Genomic DNA, 8,430 nt, shown 5'->3' with positions numbered 1-8,430 from the left:
ACATGTGACATATTGTGTGACAAATGAAAAATTGACAAAATAAATTGAAGTCCATTTTATCGAAAGTGCCGAAAAAATTGGAGGCTCTTATAGGTTAGTGGGTGTTTTATTTAATTGGAAAATAAAACACAATCATAATCTATTTGTAGGAGCCTTGCATCTATATTTTTTGTGAAGAACAAAAGCAAAAGGGAGAAGGCCATGCATTGGCCTTCTAAGACCCCTAAAACCGGGTCCCCCTCCTCATATATAGAAATTGTTCTCTATTTTTATTCATGCAATTATTCATTCACATTCTCACTTGATCTCTGTAAAATAGTTTTAGAATCTCCAAAATTTTTCATCATATATTCTAACATTAATATAAATATTATTACTAGTGTAGTAATATATATTATTAGAATCATTTTAAGGGTTACTAATATATCAATCTAGTTAATTTATATATTAGTTTTAAGGGAATGTCTTGGGTGTAATTTGTAAGGAGTATCTCTATATTTGAGGTTGGAGGATCATCCATACTTTTAAGCTCAAGAACAAATAAGGAAGGTGTCCTTGTTTGTGCCCTATTTTCGAACCATATATAATGTAAGAAACATTATTTTTCTTTTTATCTCTACTTTAGTTATACATGCACTAGATCTTAAGAACTCATAATTACAAAATGTTAATTAGTTCATCATTAGAAAAGTCTAATAATAGGTATATGAACCTAACACGCCATAGTTGCTTGCATTACACATTATCTCGAATGGCAACTCCTAATTTGGTGGTTTTATGATTTGTGCCGAAAGTAGAGTTTCTTTGGTCCTATCAAAAGCTTCAACACACTTGTGTCTAAAATGGAACGGGGCATCCTTAAGCGAAAGTTGAGTAAGGAGTTTTGCAATTTTTGAAAAGTCTTTTATTAAACTATGGTAAAACCCTGCGTGACCGAGAAAGCTCCTCACCACCTTGATGTTTACGGGGGGAGGCAACTTCTCTATCACCTCAAATTTAGCTCTATCCACTTCAATGCCCTTTTCCGAAATCAAATGGCCTAAGATAATACCTTCATTGACCATAAAGTGACACTTCTCCTAATTTAGTAGAAGACTTACATCCTCACACTTTTGTAAGACAAGAGACAAATTATGCAAACATGACTCAAAATCTTTTCCATAAACAATTAAATCGTCAATAAATACTTCTATTATTGTTTCTATGATGTCGGAAAAGACACTCATCATACAACATTGGAATGTGGCGGGAGAATTACATAGACCAAAGGGCATTCTTCTATAAGCAAAAGTGACATAGAGTCATGTGAAGGTGGTTTTATGTTGGTCATTCGGATGTATCGGGATTCGGAAAAATCCTAAGTATCCATCAAGGTAACAAAAGAAATTGTTAGAAGCAAGCCTTTCAAGCATTTCATTAACGAATGGGAGAGGGAAATGATCCTTTCTTGTTGCGGAATTTAATTTACGATAATCAATGCACATCCGCCATCCCGTGACTATCCTTGTGAGTATTAGCTCGTTCTTATCATTTTTCACCGCCGTGGTACCTCCTTTCATTGGAACCACTTGAACAGGGCTAACCCACAAAGAGTCCGAGATAGGGAAAATAATTCCCGCATCAAGTAATTTCATGACCTCTCCTTTTACAATTTCTTGCATAATGGGGTTTACTCTCCTTTGACCTTATTTGGTAGGTCTATGATCATATTCTACATGTATTCTACGCATGCAAAATTCGGGGGTTATACCCTTAATATCATCTAGACTATAACCTATAGCCTTTTCATGTTTCCTTAATACATCAAGCAAATCTTATAATTGACCTTAATCAAGTTTTTCATTAACAATCACGGGTTTGGTCATTGACTCATCAAGTTAAGCATACTTCAAATTTGGGGAAGGGCGTTTAAAGATGGAGCTTGTACCTCACTTTTCACCGTTCTTTCTTGAGATGGTTTGTTGATAATGCTTTCCACCTTCATTGATTGCTCATAAGTAAGTTCCTTGTTAGCTAGTGCGGCCTCCAAGAAATATACCTCCATCTTCCAATGCCTATCTTTGGCCTCACCTGCTTTTAAGGCCGATAAAGCATCCAAGGGATCTTTGATAAGGATAGTGATCACATGGTCCTCTACACAACAATATATAATGTCCATCTTGCAACGTAAACTAAGAATAAAAGGTAAGAAATACCTTGAGGAAGTAATTTCCCCAAGGTAGAGAAAGACACAACTAAAAAGCAATAAAAGATAACAACTCAACAATACACTGTCCCCGGCAACGACGCCATTATTAGTGCGATCATGTCATCAACAATCAACATTAAAACATATTTATAAACTCAACAAACAACTTAGTAAAGGAGTAAGTAGAGGTCGGATCCCAAGGGACGGTTTATCAACTAGTTATCTAATGCAAAGTAGCTATGTCTTGGTGTCATGATTTGGTTTGAGTTGTAAACTAAACTACTATGATGAAAATGTAAACAAATGAAAGCAAAGAAAACAAATAAAGATGTAAACAATTGATTAAAAACACCAGGGTGTCATGGGTTCAAAGGGGAATATAGTATAATCACATTAAGGAGTCATATAAACGATTATAGTTATGTTGGAATCGAGTTGATTAATGTCTTACAATTCCTAGGGAGACTTAGGTCTAGGAGTCGAGTTGATTTATAGCTTACGACACCTAAAACTACTTCTTTCTCCCTATTCAACAATATGGATGGTCTAACAAGCCTTGGGTTGATTTATGTCTTACAAGTCTTGTTTAAAAGTTAAGAGAATCATGCTAGGTTTGTTAGGTTCATATACCTATTATTAGGCTCTTCTAATAGTGATCTAATTAAGATATTAATGTTAGTTCATTGGATCTAGTGCATGCATAACAAAATAAGTGATTAAAAGAGAAAAACAATGTTCCTTACATTGTTATAGTGGCTCGAAATAATAGGTACAAATAAGTTCATCTTCATTATTTGTTCCTGAGCTTAAATGTAATGGATGATCCACCAAAATCCCAAATGTAGAGATCCTTCTTTGATTGCGTCCAAGACAAATCCCTTAAACTAATATATTAATTAACTAGATTAATACACTAATATCCTTAAAATGATTCTAATATTATCTATATTACTACAATAGTAATCCAATATTTGTGATAATATTAGATTAACAAATTAATATTTTCTGAAAGCTTGTTTTAGAGAGAGGTGGTGGGGAAAATATTAGATGAATGCATGTGGAAGTGTAAGAGTAAAATGAGAACAAAATTCTCATAATAAAGAGAGGAGGGGGTCGGGTAAGGTGATGCCAGAATGACATCTACTTTTTCCTTTTACTCTTCTCCAAATATGTAGGTGTGTAAGCTAGTGTAGGTTAGGCATGATTAAGTTATTTTATCTCATAAAATAATTCACCCACTAACACCTTCCACCCTCAATATTTCGGTCCATATGTAAGATGGACATCTATTTTATTTTGTCAATTTGTCACTTGTCACACAATATATCACATGTAGTATGTACATGTTATTAATTAATTTAATGCATATTTATCAAATAAATATCATTTTATATATTAATTAAATTACATACAATAAATTGTCTAGTGATTCTTGAGCACATAAATAAAATGGGTCATATAATTATAATTCACAACGTATTGTAATTATAATTAACCATTCATTCTTATCTCAATTGCTTCATAAACAATAATCAATTTTAGTAATATAATATTTTAGTTACTAAAATAAATCTTATTTAATCAAATTACAATAAGATATAAATATTCTCTCACATAAATTGAATTGTTCAAATATAAGGAATTGATTAACTTGTATCGTCATACAATTAATCAATTTGTCTAATAAAGGAATTGTCCTATAGGTGTGACCTTAAGGGATCAACTGATCACCACCGTCAAACGACAGTAATGTCAAACTCTAGTTAGCCAATCATTACTGATTAATGTTGATCGGTTGACTATATAAATGAATCATCCCTTACATATTCTTAATTTGAAATTTAAACATGTGATCGCATTATTGTTGAGGACACATACTCCAACAATCTCCTACTTGTCCGAGACAAGTGCGTCACCAATTCTCTTGTCCTATTACAATCTCCCACTCGATAAAAGGTGTCTCGCAGGTCGTACTTGCATTTGATCATATCTTGAGTGGTTTACTCGATCTGGAGAGTAACTGTCTGACCGGAATCATCTATTGTAGATACTATCCGAGCGTGGCCACGCATTTTCAGTTCACTACTCCTCGAGTGGCCTTGAGATTTCAAAAAACCCTGACAAGGGGTTGGACAATTCCTATCGCACTATTCCCTTCATATAGCCACAGTTCATCATGACCCAAAATATACTCATTTGACTTCAGTTACGACAGTCGTAGAGTATAAATCAAAGCTAGTCAGAAACTTGTGCCAACTTGGGTGAATAGTCTCTAGTCAAAAGAATCGACTCATAAGAATACTATAGTAGCTCTCGCCACGACCAGTCTTTATGAATTTCCAGAACTCTATAAACGGTCACTGCCCGACAGAGTGACCCATACAGTTTGTCTATGTGATCGACTAGTCATCCCATATGACTCTATGACACTTGAACTTGCCATCAATCGCATCAAACTCTAGTCACTTCGAGACGTCACCTCCTATAAGTAACCAGGGGCTTATACTATGTCAATCCAATTCACTTCAATGGGGTTCAATATTGTCTCAACAATCAATTTGGATATAACAAAGTAATGTGTGGGTTTAAATAAACCCAAACGATAAATGCGATTATCATATATGAATAGTCAATACACTTTTACTACGTCATATCTTATAATCTATAGTGTACCTATTACACTAGTTAAAATGCAATAAAAGCTTGGTAAGTGGATTTACCAAGTATCCATACATTCCAACTTTATGAATTTCTATTTCCTCCTATTCAATATCATTTCTAATAACATGAATTTATCTAAGTAGATGTCTAGTCTTCTTACTAGACTTAGACTCTTCTAGATGGAAGATGCTTCCACTGTTATCATATAACTTGTGATAAAGTCAATGGTAGAGGGATCTACTCCTAGTCCATTTGTTAACCATCTTATCACAATGTACTTTGATTCTATTTGTAGAACTTGCAATGGTTGAAACTAAAACATTTCCCTAGTCTCTTACTCTTAAGTCAATAAAATTAGCCTAGGATTTGGGTAAATCCTTATAGGTTTCGAAACTAAAGTTTGTGCAACCCTTTAACACACAACTTAGTATATTATCTAAACATAAGAACGAGACCTCAATTCTTCTCAAGAATCTTAAAGGATGTTCTTTAAGGCTTTCAAAAGACCATCATTTGAATTAACTTGTCATTGACTGATTACGCTCCAAGCATATGATTCATCACGACATGTGCATATAATGGCATACATGATCGTTCTAATGGCGGAAACATTAGCAATTGATTTCATGTGATCAACAACTTATTTAGGTTCAGTGAATGACTATGACTCTATCATAGTAATTCCACTTTCATTACCATGAACAACCTACTCAACCTTGTTGATGTTAAACAGATATGAAAGAACTTATCATTATAAGGCTCGCGACTCTATGCCAATATTCTCTCAAATTTAACACATAGATTCGGAAATCTAAAATACATCGCACCTTTTCCTAGTCTCCCAATCACTCTTTCACAGAAGAGAGCATTGGTACATTATTCTCAATAAGTAATATGTTATCAACATATAATACATGGGAAAATAATTCTAGCTCCCACTTAACTTCATGTGAAAACATGATTCTTCAACAATGTGAATGAAACCATTCTCAATCATCACATGAACGAAAAGTATAATCCATTGATACTTGCTTAAGACCATTCTAGGATTGCTTAAGTAAGCTTTGCATAATATGTTAGGATTCTTAGATCTTTATCTAAGGTTTTGTGTTCCATACACATCCTTTTCTAAATTCCCATTTTAGAAAAAACGAATTTTTTTAATATCATTTGCCATTCTTCATCAAAATAAAATGTGGAAATTCCTATCATAATTTATCTTGATTAACATCTTCATGTCAATCTGTGCTCTTAGGTACTCTAAAGCTCTATTCACTTTAAGGATACCATCGCCTTAAAGTAAATCTAATCTTGAGTAACAATCTTTGGATTGTAATGTAATGGCTTGTATGCAACAAAATCGATTTGGGACAAGGTCATAATACCATTACTTTCGAAAAGTAATCTATTGACAATAAGACATGTGAGCTTTACTCCCACTCCATCTCAATAGATTATAGTTCAATTACTTTCAAAAAGTAACACATTAACTATAAGACATGTTTCTGACGATCTACTCCCACTCTATCTCTTAGAAATACATCTATCTTCTTTTAGAGATAGCTTGGTGAGTTACAAACATATATGGTGAAGTAATAGAAGTTTGTCTAGACAGACATGTTAGCACATAAAAAGACCAGCTCTATTATGGCAGCTTGATTCATGTAATATGCATGTCTGATCCATGTCATATGTTAAATAGACTTGCTATTTTAGGTATCTCCAGGTTGACCATTCGTTTATACTAACGTGTCCGTTTTGGATTGAAAATTCACAAAAATGAGTTCGATAACTCAAACCGACTCATGTTCATATTATATACAAACTTGAAGTCTTAAGCCCTCCCACAGCTCGTATGGAGCCTTATAAGTGGTGTAGCCAATTGGTTTATCAAAGTTCCCCTTTTAGAGTTCAATTAACTTTTATTGAACTTTTAATCATACTTTATTATATCAAATAAGATGTGAGCATAAGTGAGAACTAAATTCATGACTTATGAACTAATTACAATGATCCCATCGTTGTAACTCTTTTATGATTAGATTAAGTCATCATAAATTATGTTTTGATATATAAAAGGTGCATAAATAAGAATTTTAGAACATAAAATTTCCATAAACCGAGTGACTTGGGTTGCAAACCAAACAACTAAAATTCAAATACAACTTATTGTTCTTGAAAATAAAAGGAAATAAACTAATTTCCATGTCTAACAAGAAAAGTAAAAGAGTTCTAAAACAACAAGTTCAAAATACAACAATGAAATGAAGACTATCATTATAAAGGCCAAGCTTCCATAGGTCTTCTATTATGGGCGGCTACCCTATCTTCCCTTGAAGAGCCTCCTTAGGCTTGCTTGTCCTTGCCTTTGTCCTTACTCACATGCCCTATATCACATTTAAAGGGGTGAGAATCACAACTTGTATCTAAATACCAAAGTTGAGATTTTTATCAATAACATAATTGATTAGAGAATTTATTACCTACTGGAGTCACACGTCCAGCTTTTACATCTCCAAGATACTTAGGGCAATTTCGCTTCCAATGGCCCGTACCACAACAATAGTGGCACTTATCTTCAGAAGATGCACCCTTTTTCGGCTTGGATGAGTTATTCCCAATAACTCTCCCTTTGCCCTTGATAGAGGTGGGTTTCTTTCCCTTACTAGTAATCCTCTTAAACTTCCCTTTGCTTTTGTTGTTAATAACAAGCACATCATTGGTTAAACTAACATCAAGACCCATATCCCTCTCAGCTTGCACAAGCAATTTGTGTAATTCATGGAGAGAAGCCTTCATGTTTTGCATATTGTAGTTTACCCTAAACTGCACATATGCCTTCACTTTGTTCAAGGAATGTAGAACTCGGTCTATGATGAGTTGCTCGGGAATATTGACCCCTTGGATATTAAGAGTCTCAACAAGCTCAATAAATTTGAGCACATTAGGGCTAACCTTTTGGTCCTCTTTGATGTTGACCTCGGAAAATGCGGAGGCCGCCTCATATTGGATTATTCTAGGAGCTTGCGAAAACATGGTCACAAGCTTGGTGTAGATCTCATAGGCCGTGCTTATCTTGATAGCACTCCTTTGGAGACGGGATCCATAGAGAAATTCAAGACATTCTTGATAGCGGCCGACTCTTTTAGGTAGGCCTCATAGGCTTCCCTTGGGGTGGAGGTTGACCTAGTAGTAGATGCGGTTGGAGCAGCTTCGGGAAGGTAATGAAGCTTGTCGTCACCTTCCGCGGCCAAAAGGAAATGTGCATCCCAATCGGCGAAGTTGAAACCATTCTTTTCAAGTTTGCATCGACCCATAAAGGATCGGAGCCAATATGCATTGGGAGTGGGGAACGTTTGTGCTAGTTGATGCGGACGTGATTGGAGTCGACATTGCAAACTAATCAATTTGACTACAAAACTTGTAAATATTTAAAACAAGTTTTAGCATTTATATAGTGACCTCTAGCCAACTATTATAAATGATTCCGAGATCCAAATTCATATCAATTCGGGCACGGTGAGCCGATTCATCCCTAATCAATATAACTCGGTGGATTAACTCTTTAATCGATTCTACTT

This window comes from Silene latifolia, chromosome Y, assembly GCF_048544455.1.
Source record: "Silene latifolia isolate original U9 population chromosome Y, ASM4854445v1, whole genome shotgun sequence".
In the NCBI taxonomy this organism is placed as follows: domain Eukaryota; kingdom Viridiplantae; phylum Streptophyta; class Magnoliopsida; order Caryophyllales; family Caryophyllaceae; genus Silene; species Silene latifolia.
The sequence above is the reverse complement of the archived record's forward strand: the minus strand, read 5'-3'. Positions refer to the sequence as shown.